Below are 14,466 nucleotides of genomic sequence, written 5' to 3'. Positions count from 1 at the left end.
CTCTGGAAGCCTGCCTGACCTGATTCTTTAAGACAACCCAAATCCAGAGGTTCTTCTGGATTGCTCCCAAGTCCAAACTGTAACACGTCTGAAGGCTGAACACATTCGAGCCACCTATTTACAACCTCTACACTACATTTTAACCCTGACCCACCCGGCCAGCCTAATTTTCCCCTGCTCTCCGTTCATCGCTCTAGACACAGCGTGGACATCCCCAACTCCAAGCCTTGCCCATGCTACACTTCCCACCTGGGCAGCACCAGGCACAGGTTCCTCCCAGACCTCCTTCCCTATTCCAAAACGGTGTTTCCAAGCCACTCCAGCAGAGGCTGCTCACCCTTCCTCTGAAGTCTGCGGGTGCTTATTTTCCATTTTGGCATTCGATCAGTTTGCCTTGCTCCATAATCAGCTATATTTTAACTCTCCAATGAGCCTGTCAATTTCCAGTCTCTTCCTCGTGCTTCCTTCCACGTACAGCACCAGTAAGCATAGCTCTGCATGTGAGCAGCTTAATAAATACTTACAAGATGTGAAAATTCTCTATAACGGTGTTTTTCAAACAGTGGGTTAGGATCCATTACAGAGTGGTTAAGCCAATTTATTGGGAGACAGTAGGCATGTTTAAATAAAAAGTAATAGAACAGAAAATAAAAGTATCAGAGGAGATTGCAATGAAGCCAAGGAAAGTACTACTTCATGACCTTAAATTAGATTTTTACATACATGACTGAGTATACTAGGCCGTGATATAAATCTTAGTTCTTAATGTAGGTCATGGTCAAAGCAGGGCAGAAAACACTGCTCTATAAAGAGTAAATTAGCTCAACATCTGCCCCATGGAATTTCTTTTTTGACCATCACATATTCCCTATAAAGAAAAAACATCTGAGGGACACCTCTCCCTGTGCAAGTCAGCTTCCCCTGCTGGTTCGCCCATCCTGCATCTCAGAGTAAGGGGCTGAGGAACTGCAATTACATTCTCCACTCATTCTGCAACTTTCCGTAATCATCCTTCAAACTCACCAGCCCTCAAATGTTGCAAGTGGAGGTTTGGGGAATTTGTTCAGCAAATCACCCTAAGTCTCCCTTGCAACAAGCAGGCAGAATTCAGAGCTCCAGAAAAAGCTCTGAAAAAGCTCTGCCGGCAGGTTGCTGGCTTCCTGGGAACTGGCAATAGTTCGGGCTGGGACTGACCTGGCCCTGGGAAAGGCAGTATCCCTAAGCCCATAATTTCCACCTTGCCCCTTTGGATGATCTTACTCTCCCACCTACCCACCCACCCACCCACCCATGAATGGGACGCCAGCACGAGCCTGAAGCTCTCAGCGGAGAGCAAGTCCAAAGGTTTTTAAATCAGCTCGTTTCAAAACCCAACAATTTATGCTTTTACAGAATTCCATTCTACGCCCCTTCAATCACCCTCATGGTTAGAAAAATAAGTGGCCCATTCTCCTTGGAGCCTCAGTTCCCCAGAGTTGTTGTGCCAGGTGCAGGCTGAGGTCCAGGTGATGTCACCCGAAAGGCAATTCGGACCCTCACTAGCATCCTCTCCTGCCTCCCTACAACCAAGAAGACACCCCATTTCTCTCAGGAGCGCCTTCCTTCTCCCAGCTTTGGCAGCCTTCCCCACACTACACAGCCTGGTTTCCCCTCAGTCTCAGAGTCACAGTTTCTTGCAGGATGGCTCTGTTTGTATTATCTTGGCAAATACAAAACTCTGCAGCCTGAGTGTCAATTACTTCTCTCCAAAACACACATTTCCGATTTCTTGAGTTACCAACTATAGCAGTTCCAAGACCCTGGCGTGTAATCAATTTCCACAAGGAATTAATTTCCATTCATCTCTTTCCTTCACCCTGCCCCTGTCAACAGATTATTGCTACAGTAATGTTTCTAAAAACTCACCCTCTTTTCCATTTCCAGTTATCCCAGTCCAAACCTTGGGCACTCCACAACTGTAACTGGCTGAGTTGTCCCCTAGCATTACGTTTTAAAGCCTTTCCAAATACCCTTTCATTATGTCACTCCCTGCCTCACAAACTTTCATGTCTCCCCAGTACACACAGGGTAAAGTGCAATTCCCCAGTCTGGCTTTCTAGGACCCAGTCTGGCTTTCGCAATCTCCACCATTGTTCCTCTCCATCTTTATCTACCACTGTTCAGGACACGTTCGTTCCCTGGTCTGGCCAAGGCCAGCTCCTTGTCTCGGGAAAGCCACGTTCATTCGCACCTCTCGGCCCAGGTCGAGGGTCTCATCCTCCAGGAATATAGTCCTGGTGACTTCTGCCCATGCTCCCTTCTCTGAACTCCAAGAGCAGCTATTCTGGTTGCTGCGTGTTAAGTTAATTGTGCCCTATCTTGAGTTTTCCTTCACCTGCCTGGGTCTTCCCATCTCCTCCATGAGATTATAAACCCTAGAGGGCATCATCTCATGTATCTTTTATATCCTCCCTCACTGAGATCCCTGTTTGAACTTCTTCTCCTCTGCTAGTCCCCTTGTAACCTCACACCTGTTACTTCTTCCTCTCCTGCCTCTGGGCCTTCGCCAGTGAGTTATTCTCCAGTGCACAACTTATTTCAGAACCTAGTACTGTAAATCCATTCCCCAGCTCTAACCTTTCCTTTGATATTCCCTCTGCCCCCCAGCTTTTACAGTAATTTAGGCAGCCATAACACATTAATTTGAACTTGAGCTCCAAAATCACTTCCACCTGGTCAACAAGCTTTCTAAGGCCTCAGATTCCTGTGCCTCCTATCATCTCCTAGAGAGCCTGGCATGGCGCTGAGAACGCAGCAGCCCCCCAAAAGTACCTGTGCAGTTGACCTGAATTGCTATGTTTCCTTGTGTTTCAAGTTCCCTGAGCCCCAAACCTCTGTTTACAACACACCTTAGGAGAGTGTCAAAAAAAAGACCTTCAATATCCGCTGATCACTCACTTTCAGGCAAACTACCCCAGTACACTTTTCTGGAAACAGGGGTGTAAAGAACATAGTGGTGGCCTATAGGTATCCACTGCCCCTAGCAGCCTGGCACCGCGCCTGCTCGGTGGAAGTGCTCTAAAGCCACCAGGAATTGGCCACAGCTGCCTGAAATCAAGGAGGCAGCGGCACCCCCTCACTACCTGGCAGGTGGGCTTCTTAAGATTTCTCCGTCAATCCTAAAGTGAAGGTGCTGCACCCTAAACTCCAAGGCAGGAGGTGGAAATGCTACCTTTGAAATTGTTTGCACATGACAAACTCCCCATCCAGGCCCCCACGAGGCACCCCGCATGCCCACAGTGCCCGCTCCCAGGAGGGCCAGGGGCCACCAGTGGGGAGAGGCAGGGTTAAGCGGCGCGGAAGTGGGGGTGGACAGAAGAGGACAGAAAGGGTGGGGGCCAGCCCCCGCGGTGGAGGGTGTGTCGCGCCGCGCGTCCCGGAGCCCGGCACTCGCTCACTCGGTAGAGTGGGCAGGAACGCGCGGGGCGCCGAGAGGGCTGGGCTGGCGGCCCAGCCGGAAAGGGTCAGCGAGGGGGCAGGTCAGTCGCCGTCGGAGAGACGACTCTGGACAACCGTTCAAAGTTGGGGAGGGGGTGCCTTGGCCAGCGCCCGCGGCAAGCGAGATAAACAAGGCGTTACATGGGAAAGCGGACGGCCACCCCCACCCAGCCAGCGCGGGCACTGCCGCAGCGTCCCCGCGCCCCGACTCGCCATTGCCCCCGCGCGCCGGCCTCCTGGGCCCTCAGGCCGCCGACCCGGCCCCCGCAGGCGTGCGGAGCGTGGGAAGTTCCGGGCCGCCCCCGGCCCCGGGCTGCAGCGACGCGAGGTCCCCGCGCAGCTCACCTCGCCCCGCCACCAGCAGCAGCGCGGGCCGGACAGCTCCGGCTTGGACAGCTCAGCTCGGGTCTGGGCTGCAGCTGCCGCCGCCCCTGCCCACCCACCCGGCGCGGCCCACCGCCCGGCTCCGCTCCGGCAGCCCGCCCTCCGAGGCTCCGTTCGCGCCCACCTGGCCGGCCTGCCCTCCCTCTCCGGGACACTGCGCTCACGTACGCGGCCGCGGCCACAACCCGGCCCGGATTCCCGCCCAGGAAGGGAGCGGAGGAGCGCGCCAACCAGCGAGTGAAAGAGCTAGGCTCTGGGACACACCCCCCCGCCGCCCTCCCACTGCCCCCCACCCCCTTTCCCCGCCCCCCAGCCCCAGTCTCCGCGCGCACCCGCTGCCTGCGCGCCTCTCGCGGGCCACGCGCGCCAGTGCCTTTCCAGCACACCAACCACACGCCTGCACGCACACCCCCGGGCCGCTTGTAGACAGTGGGCGCTCAATAAGTTACCGAGCGACTCCTCAAGCACATGCGCCCTTGAATCTGACCGCGTTATGACCCACCCCGCAACCCCACCCCAAAATCGGAACCCGTGGCTGCAGCCCCGAATCAAACTTGAGAGTCTTTTTGCACTGAACCGCCAACTGAGCCAAAGTTTCTTGCAGTTGTTTTTCAGGCCTGGCTCTGGGACAGGCTTCTCCGAGAGAGGCCGCGCTGCCACAGGGCGGGAAAGGAAGCCAGAAAACCCCAGGCACCAGCGACACGGCTTGGCGGGGGCGATAGGGACCCAGGCTTCGCAGCCGGGACCCGCCCGGGGCCCCAGTGAAGACTGGAGAAAGAGGGAGCATTAAAACCAAGCTTTCCATTTTTTCTTTTGATTTAATGTGTTCTCCGTTTTATGTCATTTCACTCGATTTTACTCGTTGTAGTTGTAAAGTGAGGCGTTATTTACTTTTTCTGGACTGGGAGAAAGTTAACTATTAGCTTTCAGCCCTGTGTAAACAAGACCAGTTGCTTTTGGCACCGTTAGGCTCTGGCTTTTGTATAATTTGTAACAAGGAGAATTGAAGCTGTTCCATTGTGTTGCTCTGTGTTTTTCAGAGATAAGACCAGAGGCACAACGGTAATGAAGGGCCCCAGTGTCTGTACGTGTGGGCCTGTATATTCATATTTAAATAGCTGTTAATGACTAGGAGAGTAATAATTGCCTCCACCAAAAAGTTTTAAAATGTTTGGGGGCATACTTGTTGAATGCGCAGTTCGCCTTCAGTGTGAGGTATGCTGTTTTTCTTGCAGAGGGGCGGTGGGGAGTGTGCTGGAAAGGCCTAAAGGCTTTGCCCGTCAGACAAGCCTGGCATGCGATCCTGATTAAACTGCTGAACAAGCTTTATGAGCCTCAGCAGGTTCTTTTATCTCCCTGAACCTCAGCTTCTTAATCTGTAGGATGAAGTTTTTAAAAAAGAAGGGAGGCAGAGCTCCTTGCTCAGAACAAAGAAGCAATAAATATCATTTCCCTTCCCCTATTTCCCACCATTTCGTTAAATAAGAAAAATATCCAAACAGAACCAAAATTCCTATAGGACACTGGTTCTCAACTGAGGGCAATTCGTGGAGACATTTTTTTTTAATATTTTTTTATATATTTTTATTTGTATATGTCAAATTTGCCTCTTATATCCATTTTTTCCAATTATGTTTAATATTCAATATTATTTTTAAAAAGTTTCAGGTGTACTGCATAGTGGTTAGAGAATTGTATGATTTATGAAGTGATCCCCTGTAATTGTAGTACTTAGCACCATGCATAGTTATTACATTATTGATTATATTCTTTATGCTGTCCTTTACACCCCTTCCACTATTTTGTAACTACCGATTTGCCCATAATTATCCCTCCACCTTTTTTATCCAGCTCCCCAACACCCCTCCCCTCTGGCAGCCCTCTGTATATCTCTGAGTCTGTTTCTGTTTTGTTTGTTTATTTTGTTCTTTAGATCCCACATGTAAGTAAAATCATATGGTTTTGTCTTCTTCTGACTTATCTCACACAGCATAATACCCTGTAGGTCCATCCATGTTGTCACAAATGGCAAGATTTCATTCTTTTTTATGGCTGAATGACAGAGTAACTTTCCATGGTATATATGTACAACATCTTCTTTATCCACTTGTATATTGATGGGCACTTGAGTTGCTTCCATATCTTGGTTATTGCAAATAATGCTGTTATGAATATAGGGGTGCATATATCTTCTTGAATTTCTTTGGATAAATAACCAGAAGTGGAATTGCTGGGTCATCAGGTAGTTCTATTTTTAATTTTTTGAGGAACCTTTCTCAAAAAAGAAGACAGTTTTGATTGTTACAAAAGTGAGGGTTGGTACTAGCATCAAATAAATATAGGCTCACAATGGTACTTAAGATCCTGCAATGCCCAAGACAGTGTCCCCCCCAACCCCCCCACACACACACACACTACAAAGAATGACCTGGTCTAAAATGTCAATCATGCCACTGTTGAGAAATCCAGCTATAGGAAAATTCTGCCTTTTAACTCTCTTCCTCAAGGAAACATTCTTTTTTGCACTGAAAAGAACATCAAGAATGAAGGCATTCGGAGAATCACAGCAATTATATTAAAACACAAATCCTCCCCTTCATATGAAGACGCAGACTTGAATTTTACATTTTATCATTAAAGGAATATTTTTGTCAACCAACCACACATGCTCCCTTTCTCTTAAGGTATCTTACATATTATGTATCACTAAAGGTCATAAATAGCTTTTTGGTCTTGTTTTCCTTCTTCCTCAGACGGTGGGTGTTTACTCACTCCCCGCTAAGGAAGTAAGTATTCTCATATTCTCTGCTAAGTCCCTCACCTCTCCTGAAGCTTATGATACAGTCTTTGCCCCCAAGGAACACACAACCTAGTTGGAAATGGATTAATGCATGTGCAACAATTAAGGAACAATACAAGATAGTATGTAATTAAGCTTAATTGCAACACCCAGATGCAGGTGGCTCAGAAGAGAGGGCAATGAGTTCCACCAGCAACAGTCCAGTATTGCCTGTGTGGCGGAGGCGTTCAGTAAATGTTTGCCGAATAAAATGAAATAGCAAAAGTTTTTTACACAAGCTAGGACTCAAACTAGCTACACACTTCATGACCAGATTTAAAGGGCTAGATTTGTAAGTGGAGGTTGGTGCCTGTGAGCTTGTTTTCCTTAGAACCTCTAGTTCAAACTTGTAACCAAACCTATACATTTCCAAAAACAATTGAATTTTACATTTCCAAAAACAATTGAATTTCACATTTTAATAAAAGTGAACCAATCATCCATTCGATGAATATGTGAGGGCCTGCTGTGGGCAAAGCGAACCAGAAGAGTCCCTAGATCTGAGCAGAACCCACAGCTTGTTCCGTCTGAGGCTGCGCCTTGTGATGCAGGCCATCAAAAGGCATGTGTTCTCTTACAGCACAAGGTGCACGTCTCTCCCTTTTGGCTGCAGGTATGTACTTGCACGGCATGCATTCCAGAGCTGTGCACATTAACACAGACTCGCGGAGAACTTCCCACCGCAAACATCCATTCCAAAACACACACCCATCACTCAGCACCTTCACACAGAAGCCAGGCTCTGTCCTAAACACACACTGCACAGCATACATATTACAAAAAGCAAGATGTACTTAGAAAGATTGTAACTTGGTTTCCAATCTTGGCTCCTCAACCCCTCATGACTACAGCTTACCCTTCCTGGAAGCTGGCCCATCCTAGAATTGTGATTCACCTTGCTTCCTCCCTATCAAAATGTAGGCATCTTGTGCCTTTCTTCCATCAAAGTAATTCACTTCTTGGAGAGCATCTCCCCTTAGCTTGAGGTTAAGCACAGCAGACCCAGGCCCTGTCTCATAATATATGGGTACACTTGTAGATGCAGTAGGAGTGTGAAATTGCCACTATCCCCAAACCCCTGATGAAACTGCTTCCAGGTTTGCATCCCTCCAACCCACTCTATGCACTAACCCCTTTCCTCCGCTTAGAATGCAAATTCTTCCTGTGGCTTTTGCTATAACGAAGTCCCAGCAGTGCTTGTTAGGATCCTACATGGTGTGGCTCCTAACCACTTCTCCAGCCACTACTTGCCCCTCTCTGTCTCTACCCCATTCACTCACTCTGCACTCCAGACATGCTAACCTGAACTTTTGTCCTCTGCCTGCAGACTTTTCCTTTGCTTGATACATGCAGTTTTCTCTGCCTGGAACACTCTCCACCCCTCTCTCACCTCTTTAGGTGGCTACCTCTACTCATTCTTTTCTTTTTTTAAATCTTCACCCAAGGATATGTTTATTGATTTTAGAGAGGGAGAGGGAGAGAGAACAAACAAACACAAACATCAATGTAAGAAAGAAACATCAGTTGGTTGCCTCCCATGGGTGCCCCAACTGGGGATCGAACCCACAGCCTAGGTGTATGCCCTGACCAGGGATAAAACCTGTGCCCATTTGGTTTATGGGACAACACTCCAAAAAACTGAACCACCTGGCCATGGCCCCACTCATTCTTCAGGAGTCAGCTTAGATTGCACTTTTTCTGTCCTCCAGGATTGGATTAGGTGCCTCTCCTTTATGCCCGACAGAACCCTACACTGACCCCCATTGCATTGTACTGAAATCGCCATTCTCTTGTTCGATCTCCCCACCGCCACCCCCCAAGACTGAACATTCTATGAAGACAAGGAGCATGTCTTGTTCCCATTGGATACCCAACATTTGGCACAGTGCCTGCCATAGAGTTGGCACTTAACAAACATTGGTTAATAATAAATTGTTAGTTGGACCCAGGGAACTGACTAGAGCTATTCTATCCATGGGTCCAGGTCAGCCCATAGCATTCCTCACACACTCAGTGGATTCTAGGGCTGATGCAGACTTTTTAAGCATTTGTTTAGAATAGGGTGAGGCCCATGGAATGAACTGAGCCCTCAGGTTCCACCAGAGTCTCATTGTATAACTAACCTGGCTTCCTGACCTCCAGATTCTTGTCACCAATTACCTACTTAACATCTCCACTTGGAGGTCTACTCAGATCTCAAACGTATCATGTCCAAAACCAGACTTTTGACTTCCTTCCAAACTCTGCTTCTCCCCATCTCTATAAACACCAATTCCATTTTTCTAGTTGCTCAAAAAGCAGGCACACAGACAAACAAAAATTTGGAGTCATCTTAACTCCTTTCTTTTTCCTCTTACTTTACATCCAATGCATCAGAAAACCCTGTTGGCTCTATCTATGAAATATATCCAGAATCCAGTTATGTCCCTCCATCTCCCGCACTACTTCCTTAGCCAGACCACCATCTCTCTGCCCTGGACTTCCACAATAGGCTCCTGACTGGTCTCCCTGCTGGTTTTGTGGCCTCCCTGTACTCTAGTCAACACCATGGCAGCCAGAGTGATCCTTTTACAACCTAAAGTCACATCATACCACTATTCTGCTCAAAACCTTCCATCACTTCCACCTGCCCTCACTATAAGGCCCTGCACAGTCTTGCCACCAGTCAGTTCTCTGGCTCCACTGCCCGACACTCTTCCCTGCCTCACCCAGCATCAGCCACACTGGCCCCTTGCTGGTCCTTGGACAGACTTCCAACTCAGCCTTTCCAAGGCTATTCCTTTGGACTGGAATGATCTTCCTCCGCTATCCACATGATTAGCTCCATCGTTTGATTCAGGTCCCTGTTCAAATGCATCCTTTTTTAGAGAGAGGGAAGGGAGGGAGAAAGAGAGGGATGGAAACATCAACTGGTTGCCTCTTGCAGACCCCCAACAGGGGATCTGGCCCACAACCCAGGCATGTGCCCTGACCAGAAATTGAACTGGTGACCTTTCAGTTTGCAGTCCAACACTCAATCCACTGAGCCACACCAGCCAGGGCTCAAATGGATCCTTTATAAAAAAGAAGTTCCCTTGCTAACCTATCTAAAATAGCATTGCCCTAGGCCCTGCTGTATTTTTCTTCTTAGCACTTACTACCACTGACAGCCTATCTCCATCCACTCAACTGTAAGTTCACAAACAGCAGAGTCTATATTTTTGTTTACTGTTGTGTCCATAGTTGCTAGAACAGTACTGGGCATTCTAGCATAAAGTAGGCATTCAAGAAATAATGAATCAAGGGTCTGCTTAGACTACCAAAAAGTTACCCCTGAACTAGGTATCTATCCACTGCTTTCATCCAACTAATCCCTCCAGAATTTAGCTCTCCTTCAGTGAGATACCATTTGCCTAATTGTTGGCTGCAATGCTCCTCATCCACTTAGACTGGGGATCTATATAACCTGTATGATACACAGTTCTAAACACAGCTTCTATACCACAAAACAGACTATGAGTTTCAAATGAAAAAAAAATACTGATAATTTTGCATTTGTAGCATACTTTTTCTTTTGATGGAGAAAAATCACAATGCATCCTAGTGGACAAAAACAGGCCCAGGACCAATTATAAGCATTTTTATTCTAGAAGGCACAAGATGCAGGAATTTGAAGAGAAAGTAGTTTACAGATATGCCTGGAGCAACTGGTATCTCTCTCTGATCTACTCAATCTGTAAGGCCTTCATGGAGAAGGTGGACCTTGCATTTCACTGAACAGAAAGGATTGATAGGTTGCAAGTAGGTTGTTCCAAGTTTAAGGGAATCCCTGGAGCAGCTTGCTCAGATCTGCACAGCCACGCTTGCAAGCAAACAAGCCCCCACATGTGTGAAGATATCCAGAGATACACCCCAGTGCATAAACACCCAGACCCGTGCCTACTTCCTCCTAGCTCTGAAACTCTGAGTATGAGCAAGCGTACATGTTCAAAAGAGGAAAAAATGAGCTGGTTTTAGGAACATAGACCATCAAGCCCTGTGACTCTGGGTATGAAAGAATGTGGAAGCCCAGGCAGGCTCTCTGCGCACATCTGGTTTTTCCTTTTATGCATCTGTGATTTCTATGACACAGGAAATCCACTCTGGAACAGCCCTGTCTGCTTTCTAGTGAGCACATAAAAAACGGGGATTAAAAGTATGTTTATCTCACTGTTCAAGGCAGGAAGATAAAATCCAGAGCAGTACCATTTTGACAATGGACCAACTCCAGCCTCACCCTACACTGTGCCCCAGGGGAGGTGCTAGTAACTGAGACCAGAGGAGTGGAAGGCCAAGGAAGAAATTCCTGCACAGGCTTAAGACTATCTAGACAGGACTCTCACTCTGAAGCATGCCAGGTACAGAAAATACCACGTGGGGAAAACATCAATTTAGCTCAACTCAACAAATATGGTGGGAGCAGCTCCCAGTGTAGCTGGGAGCCCTTCTCCATTAGGGTTTCCACATTCTAGTCTCCATGAAAAGTCTCCTCATAGAAAGTCCTTAAAATGGACTGAAGCAGCCGCTTTCCTGACCCTTCAAGGAGAGAACACAAAGCTGTTTAAGCGATTAACAGTATCAAATAAGATGGAACAGGACAAGAAAACCTAGACTGTGAACGTAAAAAGAGGACTGAGATATACCCCCAGGGGGTGGGTTGGGGGAGCCTGAAGTTACTTATGTTACTAGAAAACAGATTGGGGGCTAGCAAGAGGGGGAGGGGAGCCATTAAGCAAAGGCAAAACCACCAGTGAGATGCAAAGACTTGACAGAAATGTGTACGTACACTATGAATGCCCATCCATGCCATCCCCTATTTTAATTTCTTGGGTTCCAATCAACACACGATGACTGCTTTTCTGCCCTGTGTTTTCTGTCACTTGACTTTGCTCTTACAGTTTGTATCCTCACGGTCCCTCCCATGAGAGTGAGACCCCCTAGCCCCCCAGAGAAGGGGCTGGTGGCCTTTTCTCTAGTGAACTTACCAGTTTTACTTTTGTCCAGCTGCTCACCTTCATCCCCTACATATTCTGTTTTGTTCACTAGCCTGCATAAGCATTCTGCCATTTTTCTTTACTCTTCTGCAGAACCAACTGCTGCCCAAGACAGGTGTGCCTGCCACAGATCCAGACCACCCATATCACCCAGAACGACCCAGCCCCCATTTATCTCCTACAGGGGCGCTCCCTAGCAGAGGGACTGACTATGGGGAACATGGCAGCACTTGATGCTGCAGCAGAGGGCACAGGTCAACTCGCCCCCACCCCCACCCCAGACAGACTGCGGAGCAGCAGCACCAGGGAGCACTGGGAAATAGACAACTTCCACAGGGCCACGCCCATAACATGCCAGCCAACTACTGCTTAGGGTTGGGGCTGATCAACTCAATGGCTTCTTGACAAAATGAAAAGATTTTTTAAAAGTCCATAAGCCAATCAAGCAAAACTCCAAATATAAAAGCCTGTTTCTAAAAGCATTTTAAAAGCTGCCAATCATTTTATGACAATTTCTGGCTCTTCTGAATTGAATAGCAGGTTCTGTTCCCTACTTGCGTCAGACTTCTTATTGTACTTGTTGTCAGCACAGTTTCCCATATCACAGGCTGGCCCCTCCTCTTCCCAGTGGGGTAATCGACCTCACACCACCAGTTTTTAAGACACCAGACGCAAAAGGGGATTGACAATATACCAGTGACTCCTTCCTTCCTTCCTTCCTTCCTTCCTTCCTTCCGTTTTAATTTCTAAATTCATTTTTTATTTATATATAAAACTGATTATCATATTCCAGGGTATTATTTTGCATACAGATATTGTTATTCCTTTTAAAAAGTTATGCTTTTAATGTATAAACATAAATAAAAGAATTAAAACATTTATATAAATACAGAATCAGTACTACCCATGTATAATGTGCATCCTTATTTTTCCCTCAAAAATTTGGACAACCAAATGCACATCACACACAGCAAAATACGGTCTACCCAGTCACCACACTATTCTTTTAACCCACAGTCCACCCAGCATTAGGCCACATCCTGCCTTGATAATCCATATAATACACTGGAGTAGAAATCATGCAAATTAATCAAATCCCGTTCAATGACCCTTTTGTATTCTCCACCTGGGAGCACTCTGTTTTCCCAATACTCGCATTAGACACAGCCAGTCTCACAATATTCTCACATATAAACTGCTGAATCACCAAAAGCCAAACTTTTCCATCGGACAGTATAATTGATTGCCTATCAGATCACCCCTGTGAAGCTTTAATTAATTCCTGAGGGCACAAGAAATGGCCAGCAACCGAGTTTTCAGTCAATTTAGCACCTACATGTGGGAGTGAGAGAGCTGCCATATACAGGCTCCAGAATTCTACCCACTCCAAGACCATTCTAGGTTGTTATTCCTGATATTTCTCTTCTTTCCTCCTAAGCCAAACTAATCATCCCGAAGAGAATCTTTAAAATTCACTAGCCAATAAGCTGTCAGGCTTCTTTGACAGGAATACTAGGAGCCAAAACGGCTGGAAAGTCATTACCATTGTGAACTTGAGCATCCACTGGCCCCATCGCCAACATGCTCGCCCGCCACTTGATAAGTAAAGTTGTCATTGTCACTATTTCTGTTTCCTATGGAAGAGGTGCAGGAGGTGAGGGGCTACAGCACCTGCAGTGAGGGGGGCGGGGTGCAACTGCTGATGGCAGACCTGTGACATCTGGGTGACACAGCCAGGAGAAAACCAAATTCAGTTCAGAAATGCCTTTAAAATCATGTCAGTTTTTGTCAACATTGTCTTTAGGAAGAAGCCAAGGAGGACTTTCAGCTCACCACACACAATAAAGCTCCCCCAAACCCTCTTTCTATATTTCTGTCTCCAAAATCCTGACCCCCACCAACAGCTATTTCTTTCCCTTTCTCCTCCTTCTCTTTTCCACTGTCCTTTACCTTCTTCTCCTTGCTTACTTACACCTCCTTCCTCTCTCTCTCCTCCTTCCTCAAGTGGAAAAATATGGCCTGCTCCTGACTATGCCTCTTAATTTTACGAAAGACCTAGCAGCTGACTGAGCCAGCCGAGAATTCTCCTCCTGGAAGTCAGGGAGTGGCAAGGGATTGGTATTGTGCACATTTTTAAAAATTTTTTTAATTTCTTTTTTAGAGAGAGGGGAAGGGAAGGAGAAAGAGAGGAAGAGAAACACCACGTGTGGTTGCCTCTCACATGACCCCCACTAGGGACCTGGTCTGCAACCCAGGCATGTGCCCTGACTGGGAATCGAACCAGCAACCTTTTGGTTCATAGCCCGCGCTCAATCTACTGAGCTACACCAGCCAAAGTGGTAACGTGCACATTTAAAATACGTTTTTCTTCTCATGACAACAGTATCAGACCAGTCCCAGTCTCTCTGGTGAGTTCCCGAGGAACACACACAGGGCCTCTATGATTTATCTCCAGATTCTCAGCTGACAAAGGATGTGATGGCTTGTCCCACTCTGCTCTCCTTGGACCACTGACCACCTTTTGTTTGGTGACCTACCTAGCTGTCCATCACCAGAATTGTTCAGGAGGAAGAAGAATGATCTGTCAGAGATTCCACCTGTCTCTAAAATTCTGTGACTCCAAATGTCCCTGCTCCTTAGAGTTCAATGTCCTATCCTTCCAGTTGCTTCTTTAAAAGTGACCACTCACCTCCCATTCTTCAGCTTTAACTAGCTGAGAGAATTGTTATCGGCCCCTCTTTCACTATTTCACTA

The 14,466-nt window shown here is 47.2% G+C and overlaps 1 protein-coding gene across 3 annotated transcripts in view; it reads right to left on the bottom strand.

The window, feature by feature from the left end:
- ZNF395 (zinc finger protein 395) overlaps nucleotides 1-4,071 on the bottom strand; it is a 40,883-nt gene extending 36,812 nt beyond the window's left edge. Inside the window, exon 1 of one of the 3 annotated variants that reach the window (XM_028520457.1) lies at nucleotides 3,986-4,071. The gene's annotated coding sequence lies outside the window, so the exon portion shown is untranslated. The other 2 variants (XM_028520459.2, XM_036032039.1) reach the window with 2 other exon arrangements.
- Between the last annotated feature and the right edge of the window lie 10,395 nt (nucleotides 4,072-14,466).

The sequence above is a fragment of the Phyllostomus discolor genome, chromosome 8 (assembly GCF_004126475.2).
Source record: "Phyllostomus discolor isolate MPI-MPIP mPhyDis1 chromosome 8, mPhyDis1.pri.v3, whole genome shotgun sequence".
Classification (NCBI taxonomy): Eukaryota; Metazoa; Chordata; class Mammalia; order Chiroptera; family Phyllostomidae; genus Phyllostomus; species Phyllostomus discolor.
The sequence above is the reverse complement of the archived record's forward strand: the minus strand, read 5'-3'. Positions and strand labels throughout refer to the sequence as shown.